The sequence below is a fragment of the Corvus cornix genome, chromosome 2 (genome assembly GCF_000738735.6).
Source record: "Corvus cornix cornix isolate S_Up_H32 chromosome 2, ASM73873v5, whole genome shotgun sequence".
Classification (NCBI taxonomy): Eukaryota; Metazoa; Chordata; class Aves; order Passeriformes; family Corvidae; genus Corvus; species Corvus cornix.
This window is the reverse complement of record NC_046333.1, coordinates 22,306,984-22,322,545: the sequence shown is the minus strand read 5'-3', so window position 1 is coordinate 22,322,545 and position 15,562 is coordinate 22,306,984.

Sequence of the window (15,562 nt, the reverse complement as noted above, 5' to 3'; positions counted from 1 at the left end):
ACACTTATGGCAGGAAGGACCTAATAGTCTTAACCAGACCCATAGGATTTTATTCATGCAGTTCTAAAGATGCAGAAAAACAATATTCTACCTGGGAAAAGGGCTTATTCATGGTTAATACTGCTTTTCAAGAAGCAGAGAAAACTATCCACCAACAATTACTAATTTTAAGAGGACCTTTTAAAGTCATCAAACCAGTTTTGGCAGGAACACCATCCCCTGAGGGGGTGGCCGAACAAGCCTCTGTTCAAAAATGGTACACTCAAATTGAACATTGAACAACCACTTCAAGCCTTCAGACAGGAATAAAGTGCTTCAATCAGTGAATGAAAGACTGATTGCAGTCAGGATATTGTTAGCGGCTAGTAGTTTTGAAGCAAATTACCAATTAACCTCTACCTAGAATCTAAGATACAGGTCTCCATTTACAATAAAGTTGGGACTAAGGGATTTAATGGCCTTACGCTTTAACAACTTTCAACTAAGGATTACAGAAAGCCCATCACCCATCTTAAGGGGTTGTGAAGAGCATTTTTGTAGGGCTAAATATTAGGTTCATAGGTTATGTGAAACAAATTCAAAGCAGTATTTATGATGTTTGTAAACTCACACTATATTCACAGGTAAAGCAGAATTTGCATGCATTGAGTTTAGCAAAACTTACATTGAATTTTTGTCTGTTTGAAATTTTGTCTTACTGGTTAATAAATTGATAATTATATAATGCTTTGACCACCAAAATTAATTCATATGTTTAGATATTATAACAGATTCTCTTCCTGTATGTTATATGCAATTCCCACCTTTTGAGATTACACTTTTTAGACACAGACTTACAGTATTCTTGTATGCAGAAAGACTGCCCAGCAATAGCATCTACAAGCAAAAATCAAAAATTCAAGTCAGTGAAGCACATTAAAAATTCTGGCTCTCACTTGTATTTAGATAAGTTCCTAAACAGATATTTTTCTGTTCCTTACATCCTCCCACCAAAAAACTGAGGTGGTGCATTTGCACAGAAATACCAAAATTTTGGTAATATAGATCTATAAATAGAAAGAGTGAATATTTAAAGCCAGTTTCTACTCCATGATATTGGTTTTTGGTCCTACATGAGAGAGGTTGTAGAGTGTCCATCCTTGGAGATTTTCACAACCAAACTGGACACAGAGCTTTACAACCTGCTTCAGTGGACCATATATGAACATGCAAACTCCAGAGCCACAATCCAGCCTTAGTGATTCTGTGACTGTAGCCCAGGATCCATACTAGGGAGCTGCCCAGTGATGCTCAGCAGATCTGTGAGGGATAAAGAAAAAAGTTAGTGGTAAAGCGAGTGATGTGATAGGAAGTTAAAAATTCACAAAAAGTTCACAGTAAATATAAGTTAGTTTTAAAACCATGACAGTAGGGTGCCAGAGCAATGGAGCAATGAGAAGTTCCCAGGAAATACCCAAAATATAAGGAGTGAATACTCAAGAGTCCCTCTATGCCTCATTCACTGTGGATTTTAACATTCAGATTTTAATTCAGGCTTTAGCCCTTTCCTAAAAAAATAAAGGAAGAACTCTTCAAATAACAAAGCACCAAACTTTTTTTCCATAGCAAAGCAACCCAGTGATTACAGCAAAGACTCGGTTCAAGAATGGACTAAAGAAAAAAAAGATTAAACTTTCAAGTGTTGATAGTTGCAATGACTTATTGATAACAAGTTTAAACAGCACCATAAGCTTCTGATAGTAAAATTTGCTAAGAGGGACGGACTTATTTCTGTGCTGGGAGCAAGAGTTAATCTCAGAAATAATAAATACAGAAGAAAGCTGAGTGCACTGCAAAGCTGGTCCTCCTCCATATAACACAGATTTTATTTGTGGAAAATTTCCCTTTTGTATACACTAGATGTCAGGGTTGGACTGAGTGGATGAGCCCATCCATTTCATCACATATTTCTATACCTCAGTCTGGATGCCATCAACACAACTAGGTGGTAAGCTTAGGAATCATTTTTGTGAAGCATCTGATACTTACTAGGAGCGGTCTGCACCAATATACTCTCTCCTCCACTTGACAGTGTTTTATTTCAGCCAAAAGCCCCAGGCTTTGGAAGAGGGAAGAAACATTCTGAGATATCTTTCCAATACCAGTGAGTGTCTGGCAGCATTATTCACCTCCTCCAGCTCCAGGAAAAAAAAAAAACCAACCAAAAAACTCCTCTAAAACCCTTGGGTGAACAGCCACCTTCTAGAGGCGACTCGGTTAGACAGCAGTTCAGCACAGCATGGATTTAGCTGGAAGAAAGTGAAAGCAAAGGAACTTGATCAGAACTCCACTGAATTTTAGAAGCCATAGGCACTTCCCATGACACAACAAGCTGAGTGGTGCAGCTGACACTCCTGGAGGATGGAATGCCACCCAGAGGCACCTGGAGAAGCTCAAGAAGTGGACTCACGTGAACCTCATGACATTCAACAAAACCAAGTGTAAGGTGCTGCATCAGTATCAATACAAGCTGGGTGATGAACAGATCACTTCAGTCCTGATGAGAAGGAATAGGGGGTGCTGGTGGATGAGAGGCTGGATATGCAGCCCAGAAAGCCAACCATATTGTAGGGCTGCATCAAAAGCTGCGTGGCCAGCAGGTCGACAGAAGGTGATTCTACCCTTCTGTTCTGCTCTGGTAAGATCCCACCTACAGTGCTGAGTCCAGCTCTGGGGTGCCCAGCACAGGAAGAACATGGACCTGTTAGAGCAGGTCCAGAGGATGGCCACAAAGATGTTCAGAGGGCTGGAGAACTTCTCCTATGAAGACAGGCTGAGAGAGCTGTGATTGCTTGTCATGGAGAAGTGAAAGCTCCAGGATGACCTTTTAGCACCTTCCAGTATCTAAAGTAGACCTACAAGAAAGCTGGAGATGGACTTTCTACAAAGGCATGTAGTGATAGGACAAGGGTGAAGAGATTTAAACTGAGAGAGAATAGGTTCAGGTTGGATATTAGGAAGAAATTCTTTACTTTGAGTGGTGAGGCACTGGAACAGTTTGTCCAGAGAGGCTGTGGATGCTCCATCCCTGAAAGTGTTCAAGGCCAGGCTGGATGGAGTCCTGCCCATGCCGAAGATGTCCCTGCTCATGTCAGAGGGGTTGGAATAAGATGATATTTAAGGTCCCTTTCAACCCAAACCATTCTCTGATTCTGTGATGATACCTCAGGCAGGTAATTTCATTACCCTTTGTCTTGACTACATAGCAGTACGTTCAAGATGACACCTTATCTCTGTCTCATGGCAACGGAGAGAGTGTGGACCAGGAGAGAAAAGACAAAAATATCTCCCTTTGTAAGACACTAGTGACAGAAGAACAATAACACAAATAAACTATTAATAATAATGAAAGAAAAAAAAAAAAAGAGGTTTCTCTTTCAACATATACAAGTGACCTAGTGCTGTCCACTTGCTGTTCACAGGCAGAATGCTGCTAGGTAAAGTCTCCTACAGGGAGAAAATGACACAGACAGAAAATGTGTTTGGAAAGACCATGTAATTTTGCACATACATATATATATGGATGCAATATATGCAATATACAGTCAATTTGTGTAACACATTTTACGGTACTCTACAAGCAAAATGCAGCTCTTAGAAAATTCCTAGAGATAAATCACATTTCATAAGCAGGAGGCTTTAAAGTGCATTCCTTTTAGCATTGTGTTTAGGCACTGACCCAGCCCTGCTGCTGGAGTCACAAGTTCTGGTGGTGGTGAAGGTCAACATCACAAACCTAAAGCACAGAATACAAAGCATGAATATAACTGAAACATGGTGACATCAGAGTACTTGGGCAGTGAAGATGTCTAGCAAAATATTGTAAAAACGTGTGGGATCTTGAGGCGAGTGCACCTGGAATTGTACTGGTCCTTTTTTAAGGGTGTAAAGGGCATCTCTAGCACTGAAAAAACACCTTGGCTTTTTTCATGTGACAACCAGCCTTGATTTTAATGTGACTGTCACACAGCAGTGCAGTTTTAACACTGGACATGATTACAAGCTTGTAGAGTATAACAATGCTAATTAACAGTGAGCAAACTTCAAGGAATAGAAATAATAGAACTGGTAGGTGGCAGGGATACTTCTAACAAGAATACTTAAAACAATGAGTGTTTCTGTACAAGAAATTTTGCTTCACAAACCTTGACACTCCTTGGAGGAGCAAACAATGGTTTGCAGTTCTCCATTTTTCCAAGGTCCTCATCCAAAGAATGTCAAAGCTACTGAGTTGTCATGGATTAAAAGAGGATTGCAACATACGATCTTAAGATGGGTAAATAACTAGTTAACAATGGGGAGAAAAATAAAAATGCATAAATAAATTAAAGGTGTGATGAAATGATCAGGATTCATAGTAAAGGATTGTTGTTTCTGCTATTCAATGTGCTTCTCCAGAATATGTGATTCCTTAGAAAATTTGTTAGTGGAAGAAGAAAGCAAGTGGGGAACAGAAATGAAGAAAAAGTGAAGAAGTAGAAAAGAAGAAGAAGGAGCAGCTCACTTCAGTGTAGTTGGCAAATCCACCAATTCAGTGTTGGCTAGTGCAGAAAGATGCATACAGAGAGAGGCAACCCTAACTCCACAGCTCCACATACGTATTTGGGCTAAAAATTAATTAGGATTTTTTATAGATAATTCTACAGAAACTACTGTTCAGTCCTCAAGGAGGTTCAAAAATGAACATACAACTTTAAAATCTGTTTAGAAAAGCCATAGAAGGTAAAACAAAAAGTGTAATTACATTATTGTGAACATTTCTGGTATACCTGCAACTTGAGCAGTATGCAGTGCTTGTTCTCTCCTTTCAAAATGAGATTAAAACCTATTACTGTATCCCGCAGCTGTAGGGAGGAGAGGAGAGAAAATCCAGCAGGCAGGAATTGTGCAGCAAGATTGATTTATTTAATTATTTTACAAACTCTTTTATAGACTTTTTCTTCATAGTCTAATTAGACAAAGGATCAGTCACCCACTGGGTTGATTGGCTAGAAATCCTAAACACCCATTATCAAAATATTTTTCTACTGTACCATAAACAAAGCTCTGCAAGGTTGCAGGTGTTCATAGTTTATAGAACTCTACTACTATCTTCTGTGAGAGAGAAAAGTATCCCATGGCTTAGAAAGAAGCAGGAAAATTCCTTGCTAACAGCATTTTTGTATCCACAAAAACCAAGAAGGATATAGAGAAGAGCAGCAAGGAAAATAAAAAGTAGACTAGGTTTATGTGCTAGTTTGAAAACAAACCAGTGGGAGGCACCAAGTCAGAATAACAATTTAATGGAAATTAAAGAAAAGGGGAAAAAAAGGTAAAAGAAAACACTGTCAAACTGACAGAGTCAAGGTACAACCTGACACCCTGTTAGGCAGGGTGGTGGTAGCAGTCTGGTAGAATGGTGGCTGCAGTCCTCTGAAGCAGTGATCCTGTAGTAAAACAGTCTGCTCTTCCTCAGAAAGTCCAGCGGTGGCTGTGTAACTCCTGTCCTCTGGAAATCCAGTGGAAAGGTGTTGTCTCTGGTGTTCAGCCTCAGATTATATCCAGGATGGAATGCTTGGTTCCTCCCTCTGGGTGGAGCATCTCACAATGGGGTAATGAGTCATGAGGCAAAGTGTTGATTAGGCTCATTAACAGAAGATAGTCCGGAGGGAGTTATCTCTGAGTCATGCAGCAGGACAATGATGGGCCATTAACAGAAAGATAGTCTGGGGGGAGGAGGCAAGGAAACACTGCCCCACCTGATTTCAACGGCTGATGGGGATGGTAATAGAATACACTGCAACCCAGGACAGTTTACCCGTGAGTAAAGTAAAAAGAGGACTGCAAAGGGACAGTTGAGGTAGTATGTAAACCACCAGGGGCTTGGGGAAAGAGGACAGAGAGCTATTTGCCACTGTTTCTCAAAGTGCAAAATCTGGGGGCAAGAGGAACTTTTTCACAAGAGACATGTTCAACTGTGAAACTCAGGCCCATGGGACACTGTGTACTGAAATAAAGCATGGGATCAAATTCAACTAAATTAATGCCATAAAAGACAATCAGTGTTATTTAACATTCAACAGAATCTGAGCAAAGAACAATTTTAATGCTGTGCTGTATGTTCTTTTTGCAGTGAGTGAAGTGACAGGACCCTTTGTACTCCAGCCTCCTACCTGCATCCTCCTGGATACCTATCACACTATGACAGGAGGACAGTTATTCTCAGTACTGCTAGGCAAGAAAAAAATTTCCCATGCTGTCTGAAATAGGAGTTGCTGTTTTACCTATGGTAGGCAGAGGTCACATTGAGAACGCCATAAGGAAACCAACAATCTAGGAAAGCATTGGCTTAATTTGACAGGAGGTAAGTCACATACAATTACTTCTTTTTAGATAACAGACCAATATTTTAGTACTAAGTGCAGGTATGCTGCAATTATAAGGCTATAGAAAACATTTCTAACAAAATGTCCATTATATTGTATAGTTGAATCATACACTTGGTTTTAGTTAGAACTGCAACTGCTGCAAATGTAGTGTGGCCTGTGCAATGATTCCACAATGTTCTCTGTCTGCTATTCCAGAAGAAGCCTCTTTATCTCTTTTGCTATTTCCTATTCCAGCTCTGGGAAATATGTTGAATTTTCTTCATTCTTCTCCTCTCGTCAAACACCTTACCTCTCACCGGATGTTCCTCCAATTTCTTGTGTAAGGCAGGGAAATAGTCTCCTGGGTTGTGAGTAGGCCTCCTGAGGTGATGCAGTTGAGGTTTGATGGCTGGTGGTGACAAAGGAAGAAAACGATGGTTACTATGCCTTTCACTCACTTGTGGGGAAGAAACGGATTCCTCAGAAGCTGTATCCATCCCACTTAGCACAGCCTGTCTGTGCAAAGGAGGGTTTCTCAGCCTGCAAGCCAGGATTCTTTTGGGTTAATGGGTAGTTACAGACAGTTAGGAAAAAGTTCACAGAAAAAACATTTTGAAAATATATATCATAAATATAGATGTAAAACTCTAAAATGAAACATAGGCATCTCCAAAATTGAAATTAGGCAATTAAGCACTACAGAATACTGGATCTTGAAATCATGCCCTTATTCCAACATCTCAGCAGACAACATCAACATAGGAAGAAACATTCTCATGGTTAGAAATTAACAGTTTAGACAGTAGATGAAACTGCGAAAACTAAAGGAAGAAGCAACTTTATACTTACCTACCTATATATATATACAGCAAAACACCTAATTGTTTTCAAATATTGTTGACCAAGGTAATTTTAAGGTAATAAATCTGAATTTTGGTCGTGTTTCCCAGAATTCAGGAATAGGTGGATAGGCATTTTGTCTGATTTTCCAATAAACTACAGTCCATTGTGAAAGCTGGAAGTGGCCTACATGTATTAATCTGACCATTCTCAACTTCTTGACTCTCTTTATTTGAACCTACGTCTTGCTTTCTTACCTCTTTACATAGATAGACTAAAAAATTAAACATGACTATGATCAAAATATTTTCATTTTATGCTTAGTTATTATTTGCAAAATAACCAACTGAATAATTAGTATGACAAAGATTTAAAAAGAAAAGTCATTGCTCTTAGCAGGAATCCTAAGAAGCAAAAAAGATTCCACTGCGGGAGCTAGCTAACATCACTGATTCAAATGCTACAACAGTCACACTCCCAATCTTCCTAAACTCCTCAAGTGATTAATCATACCCTAAAATGTCTTGGGAAACAAAAAGCTATGGATTTTCTAAACTTTATAAATGCTCATCCAGATTTCTGCATAGTCATAATCCTTCCTGTTCTCAACTAGATTAGTTTCACATTCATTAAAAGGTTGAAAAATAACCAGGAGAATTACTGTTCTTTGAGGCACATTCACTTTTCATATTAATTCAATTTTCTGTACTCAGCCAAACTGTTACTGAATTTTCCATTGCTCAGTGTGGGGAAATATTTATTGTTACCAGCAATTTTATTGGAGATTTTGCCAGAAGAGATGACTTTGTTAATAGATTTAAGGGGATTTATCCAGTGATAGTGCTCTTTATCATCTTCATAGAGAAGTAGATAAAGGCGATTCATGACATTTAACTTCTTAAGACTTTAGTGCATCAAAGTGATGGGCAGAAGACTCTGTCAGGGCTCTAGAATTCAGTTCCCAGATTTCTCACTGACTTCTTGTGTTAACTGGACTATAACTTTCAGTCCAGTTTCTCTGCATGTAAAATGGGAATAAAAATGACAATACTTACCTCACAGGGCTTTTATAAGGGCCTTCAATAGGTTATGATTCTCAGGACCTTCATACATGGAGTGATGTAAGTATTTTTTTTCTTTTCTTTTCTTAATTTAGGAAAAGTAATTTTTTTTTTCAAGACCATGTCTATCATCAAGGCAATGAAAGCAGAGAAAACACATTTGGTAGCACACTGTTGGTAGTGCCACTTGTACTACCAACAGTGCCAGTGTAGACTAGAATAGTTACACAAGTAGCATCATGCGGATAGAGTGCGTGTTGTCCAGACTAACTCAGCAAGGAGGCTGAGTGCATTAGCCACTCTGTTTGCTTTGACTGGTGGGATGTGCAACCCACCATCTTATAGATCAAACCTCAGATTTGGCTAGGGTAGCATGCGCACAGTATTTCCTCTTAACCCTTTTTTGATACAACTCTGATTCTTGGAGAGATGTCACTGGAGATAAACACCTAGGCCTATGTCTACATCATGCCTTGATTTGTGTAACAGACGAAAGAATGAATGTCAGAGCTGATGCTTAGTAGATAACTGCACATGAAAAATGAGCCTAGACTGCAGGGAAAAATCTTCTTTCTCCCTTTTGCAGCCTTTGTCAAGAAAGGAGGTTTTCTGGTGTAATTATCAGAAAGATCTGCAGGACAAAGGAGCAGGAGAACGAAGCCTGTGTTTCATTAGAGTCATTCAAGAAACGGTCTAAACTTGGAGAGACTCAGTCTCCTAAGAGTGTTAAGAAAATCTGTGGTCATACAAAATTCACTTTCATCCAATGAGACACCTCAAGGAAAGTTCAAAGATAGCTACTTCTTGGTCAGTCACTATGTCACATCATCTCCTGTGGAGCCAGGAGCAGAAGCTTTAAGAAATGGGATGCAGAGGTGTTACCAGGGTTCCAAGTGCTTTGGAGCACCCACTGGTCTGTGGGAAGAGATAAGATAGAATTGGGTTGCAAGCTGTGGGATGTGCCTGCAGAGGCACATGGTAGCACAAAGAAGCACGTGGCAGCACAAAGGAGCACATGGCAGCACAGAGAGGCTTGTCTCCACCAGACCCTGGGGGGAGGAGCTGTCACACGGCAGACCCCTATGGAGAGGAGGCTGCCGGGAGCTGACAGAAGGACGAACAGCAAGTTATCACCCCATAGAAGGACATTTAGAAACATTACATGTTGCTGATGTGGCAACATGGGATAGGTTACATAGTGAGGACTGCCATATAAGGAAATACTGTGTGTTACAGTGCAGATACTGCAACATGCATATCAGACAATGAGGTCTGCGGAAAAGAAATATATATATGGACCGATTCTTGATAGATGTTTCAGAGAGATGTTTATTTCTCCAGCCACATGGCTGGAGCTCTGCCGAGGAACTGAGGCAATCATGGGACCTGAGGGTCCTTGCCCGCGCAGGGGAACACAAAACAACCAATGGGTAATGAGGCTGACCAGGGGCTAGGGAAACCCTGCGTCTCCACCCCAGGGCCCCTCTCCCAGGGCTACATGGCAGGGGGGAAGAGACCCTGACATTTCACCTGTTTATTTTTAACAAAAAGAGATGTAAAACTTAACATTGAAAACAACTGGATAAACGTAACAAGGACAGTTTCAAAACAATACAAGCCACCCTCCTGAGTCTTTAAATGTCCAAACAGATTCTCTGGAACATCTTAAGGCTGACAGAAGGGAGACATGACTCTCTGAGCATGCTTTGTGGGGAAACTCAGGCAGGAGAGGGTTTCTTCTATTTGTACCTGTTGGAACGCTAAACAAAAATCGTTAATTTCTTCCCTCCCTCTCTTCATCCCCCACTCGGCATTGGAGAGGGATTTTTGGGGAAACAATTGGCAAAGGCATGGTTTTGTGAGGGAAACCATGGGTGGAAAAACGGATTGGAAATACACTGAGGGGAATAGGATATAGGGTAAAAGGGAAAGGTGGGATTAGGAAAGGGAGACCATAGAGGGGGCTTATAATGGAGTTATTGTCTAACATGACTACAATTTTTAACATATATACTGCCTTTTACAGAAACACCATCAGGCCCAGTGACCTCTGCTGCTTGTAACCCTTTTCTACCTTGCACAATTTTGAACTCCACCACCTCTCTATCTCCCAGGCTTGGGATGCATTTTTCAGGGTTATTCTTTTTAATAGCAGTTCTATGAACTAATCTGTCTTCTTGGTTGTCACATCTTGTTATAAATCCATAATTTTGTTTAACATTATACCATTTTACTCTTCCTAAAACCTTAGCTACGATGATCTTTTCCTTTTTCTGAGTGGCTGCTCTTTTCTGTCTCGCTGCGTTTTTGCTTTCTCTTTCGCTTTTGCTCGCTCCCACGTTGGAATTGCCAGGGCTGTTGGTGCTGCTGGGGCTGCTCGTGCCTGCGCACTTTTACTGGGGTCGCATTCAGGGCCGTGCAGGCCAGGCCGGGCCGTGCCGCTCAGCAACCTGCACACTGCCTCCTCTGCTCTCAGCTGCGCTGCCACTGCCTGGGGCTGTGCCACGTCTCGGCCAGGCCCCCAAGCGACGACTCCCCTGCGCCCTGCTCCAGCACGTGTTTTGGCAGGGCGCGGCTCCCGCTCCACTGCCACCACCGCCAGTGGCCGCCTGCGCACCGCCCCTCTCAGTCGGGTGTTCACAGGGTCGCTCCACCACGCAACTGCGCGGGGCTGGGCGGGCTCCCGCCACGCCTCGCTCCGCTGCCGACACTGCAGCTCACATAGCTCCACCTGCGCGGGGGAACTGCCTCGCTGATGCTCGGAGAGGGCTCGCTCCACGTGGCCTGGGTCACACGGACTCTGAGGCAGGCTTCCTTTCGCCAAGACACAGCTGACATTGCTCAACAGTCTCGGTAATTAAATAATATTCACAAAAATATTCTTCCATCGGCATATATTTTGGCTCAGAAATTAACTGTCTCCAAATGGTATTCCAAAAGTCTTTGGTAAGGATTAAATCCCAAGAAACATAGAAAAAGTTCCTTAACAACCATGCCAGGAAGTGTTTCAGGTCCTTTTGAGCTTGAATTAAGCTAAAATTTACAAATCGTTGTTCAAGAATCTTTTCAACTTTAAGATAAATGTCCATATGCGGCTCTGAGAGCCAAGAGTCTCTCCACGGTTCCTCCATAGTATAGTGATGGGATAGCAAAACAAAAACAAGAAGAGAAATCCAGCATTTACTCACAAATCAGTCGCTGTAGGGATTGGGGATCGTTCTGCCCGCATTATCTACCATTTGTCACAGTGCGGATACTGCAACACGTGTATCAGACAACAAGGTCCGTGGAAAAGAAATATATATATATGGACCGATTCTTGATAGATGTTTCAGAGAGATGTTTATTTCTCCAGCCGCATGGCCAGAGCTCTGCCGAGGAACTAAGGCAATCACGGGACCCGAGGGTCCTTGCCTGCACAGGAGAACACAAAACAACCAATGGGGAACAAAGTTGACATGGGGCTAGGGAAACCCCGCGTCTCCCCCCCAGGGCCCCTCTCCCAGGGCTACATGGCAGGGGGGAAGGGACCCCGACAACTGTGCCTTGGAAAAGTGTATAATACCAGCTCGTTTCTTTGAATAAACGATTCAGATTCGCTGCTGGTCTGGGTCCATGCCTCAATCACTGACACTGGTCTCCTGCCAGGCATGGGAAGAATTCTTCCCCCCAGGGGCATATGGCCCCTGAGATAGCTCCAGACTGAGGGAGAATAGGGTTTGGACATCTCCTGAGAGGTTTGACCAACCTGTGGGATGATGTGGAAATGGATTTTTCTCACATGCTCAGGGAATACTCAATCCTAATGCTGGGGTCAGGAAGCAATTTTCCCCCAGGGCAGATTTGTACTCATCCCTGGGGTGTTTTTGCCTTCCTCTGCAGTATCAAACATGACCACTGGTCAGGCTCCTCCAGTCCCTTTTGGCCAGGTTGCTGCCTGCTGCTCATGCACCATGAAGATAGCCACACATGCAATCTTCTTTTGTCTTCTTCCTTTGTGTGATTGCTACTGAACCTAATTATTCACATTCTCTTCAGGAAACAGGGTTTGCTTGGCCTGTATTCCTTCTGCTGCTTTCTGTAGCTCTGTTAGACTGACAGACTACAAAAGATGTTTTTTCAAACTAAAATGAGATGCAACACCCAGCTCCTCGCTACACATGGGATTATGTTAACACTTGTGAGCAGGGACTCTGAAATGGTTTAAGAAAAATAACAATAAGTAAACCCAAAAATAAAATCCTGGTTCCAGTTGTAGCCTTTGTGTTATATGTCCTTGAAAGCATTTTTGGTGCTGAAAAACTCATGGCATTTCAGGCAAATGAAATTGCTATTCATCATGTAAATCATGGTGTTCAGGAAATAGAAATAGAAATAAGCATGTTACTCCTAGAATTCTGTATGACAAGCTAAGATCCCGGTCTGAGGGCTCCATCCTAGAGTACAGCTCTTTGCAGTGCAGGTCCCAATCCCACCCAGAGGACAGGGACACCCACCCAGAGATGGGCACACCTACATCAGGGCTCAGGCAGAGACTGAAAGTCCCAGGCTGAGCTAGGATCAGCCCTGGATCCTTGGCAGGAGATAGTGGGGGTCTTAGGCAAGGCTGGTCCCAGACACTGAGGCCTATGTGCACTCCAATGACCCTGACAGAAGTACACTTCCAAATGTTTCCAAGCCACAGAAATGAAAATATGGTCACTCAGTGACTGCAAATAATAGTAACCTGGGTTATCAATAACTCTACTGTGCTTTCTCATCATACTTAGTCCAGGTACCTTGGAGAAATATTTAGTTCAAGTTCTTTGCACTGAGAAAAAGGAGTCATTCCAAGAGGCAGCAGATGTGCCCATGGCATCTGGGCTCCCTGTGGTGCTGTGATATGCTGTTGGGTTGCCAGTAGACTCTGGTTTCACCAATGCTGAAGTCAAGGCAGGAACACTGTCAGGGCTCTCTCCTGTACACAGCTACCTCACCTCATAAAACTTGACCAGCTGTGTGACCTCTTGGGTGATTTGTCCTCTCTCACACTTAAAATTGACAAGGTACAGATTCAAAAGACAGCAGTGAGGAAGACTGACCAACCTGCTGGCAAAGAGATGGATGGGATCATAAACACACATGCCTTTTTTGGTCAGCCTCGCTCCTTTAGAAGTGATTTTAAACACAATGTGATAAAGCTTCCCCTTTTTATTCAAGATGCTGAGTGCAATTTGCACAAAAAACAACAAGATAATAACATTTACTCAATTAGAAAATTGTGTGTGTGTGTGTGTGTGTGTGTTTACAGCAGACTGTTTCTTAAGTACATTAGTGGTTGCTTCCAGCAAACCAACCCTCCCAAAACAAGATCTATACAGAGCATAGAGAAACAACACAATAATGGCTGTAAACAAAATATGTCACCAGCTCTGGACTATATGCATGGAAAACATTGAAAACATTGTACTAATACCTACTCCCCTGCATACACTGTAAAGAACTACACAGAAGCGACTGATTTGCAAACCATATCAGAGCAAACAGATTGCTGTATAAGCCACAGTAACAGTGCATGGGTAGGAAGTTACCAGTGTTAAAATAGCCAAATCAAAAAACCTCCACTCTGTCCCTAATCTGATTGGTGCCAAAACATACACTGAGGTAGTAGGTTTCTAACAAAGAGAGAGATAAAACACAGGCTAGTAATTTCTGGAACTGCCAGACAGAAGGCATCTTCCTTTAATTTAACATGATATTGTCACAACGAGTGTTGCTATTGGAAGCAAGGCCTGACTGGCAACAAATCCACAGTGTCTTTATGCAAAAAAGGAACACTATTAGGTTGACTGCTCCCCTCTTTTGAAGGTGGATCCTTCCTATTGCTATTTTTCTAATCAAAACAGTTAACAGATCCCTATGTATGTAGGGATTTAAAGGGGATTAAATGTTATCATTCCCAAACAAATGAAGAAACTGGGCACACAATAAGAATTTGAGCAAGGTCATTTAGCAAGTCATAATGACAGGACTGTACTTGGTAGCTGTGAGAGACTGGAAAGGTTAATGTCTCAAGACAACTTTGCATGTGTGTGGGGAAAGGGGCAGGTCGAGCCTTGCCCTGGTGAGGCAATACACTACCCTGTACACCCTACCCCCTTAGAGCTGTATCCCAGCCTGGCAGAACCTGCCAATCCCTGGAGGCAATGCTCCACACCCACCTCTGGAGCCCCTAATCAAGGTCCCGACTGGCCAAATGACCGGAAGTCCCACCTGGGGGAATGGCCCAGGAAGGCCAAGGGGTATTTAAGGCCAAACACGAGGCAATCTCATGTCTTCACCCTACCACCTCTTAGAATTTCTATCTAAACACCACTGGAAGCCAGAAGTTGGTAGCTATGTGTGTGCTTTTCTGTATCTTTTCTATTTTCTCTCTTTCTAATTCCTTCTTCTTGGAACTTTTGGGTAACTTAAAATAGAACGGGATTAGAGTTTGCTAAATTGAAGGGCCAAGTTAATCCTTTGAGAAGTGTTTTATGCTGATTGAATGTTGTACTAAACCTTTTGCCAAATTTCACTGATTTTCCAAAGTTGCCAGTAAAGTCTTTCTTGTTGTTTTGACCTCTTGAGAATATCTTGTCAGTATTTCTCCCATGCATCTAACTTAGAGTACACGAACAACCCTAAGCTCCGTTCAAAACCCCGTTGAGCAAGTTGTCTGGGGCCTTACAGCCCTAGGCCAAAACCTTCTCTTCTGCATTTATACCCTGACCTGCTTATTATAATGGTGGTCTGCAGGCTCAGAAGTATCGCACATAAAGGATGTGCAATTTGTTGTTTGTAGGTTGTCATTAACAGATCAATGGGTTAAAGGTGGGAAAGAGTTGGAGAAATGGATGAGAAGTCCTGTGTAAGCACTGCTTATTAAAAATAAACAAGAGACCAATGCAAATATGGGTATAAAAATGAGTTAGTTTTAAGATTAGATCTCTTACGTTACATGAGAATTATAGGTGTAGTGAGACATGAATGTTTAGTTCCTCAATTTTTCCTTAAAACAATGTTTTTCTTCAAAAAGCAAGACCTCTCCAAGATCTCTCCAAAAAGCAAGACCTCTAAATGCCACTGCAAGAAAATCCTGAGTGCAAACATCCAAAGTAGTAGCCTCTTTAGAAGGATGCTCTGCCTAAGTGGGCAGCTTTACCTTTACCATCAGTGGTGGATGTAGAAGGGGGATCAAGCTGCTTTCGGTGTTGAAGAATGCTGAGACTAGTCTGACTCAACAATCCTGAAGTT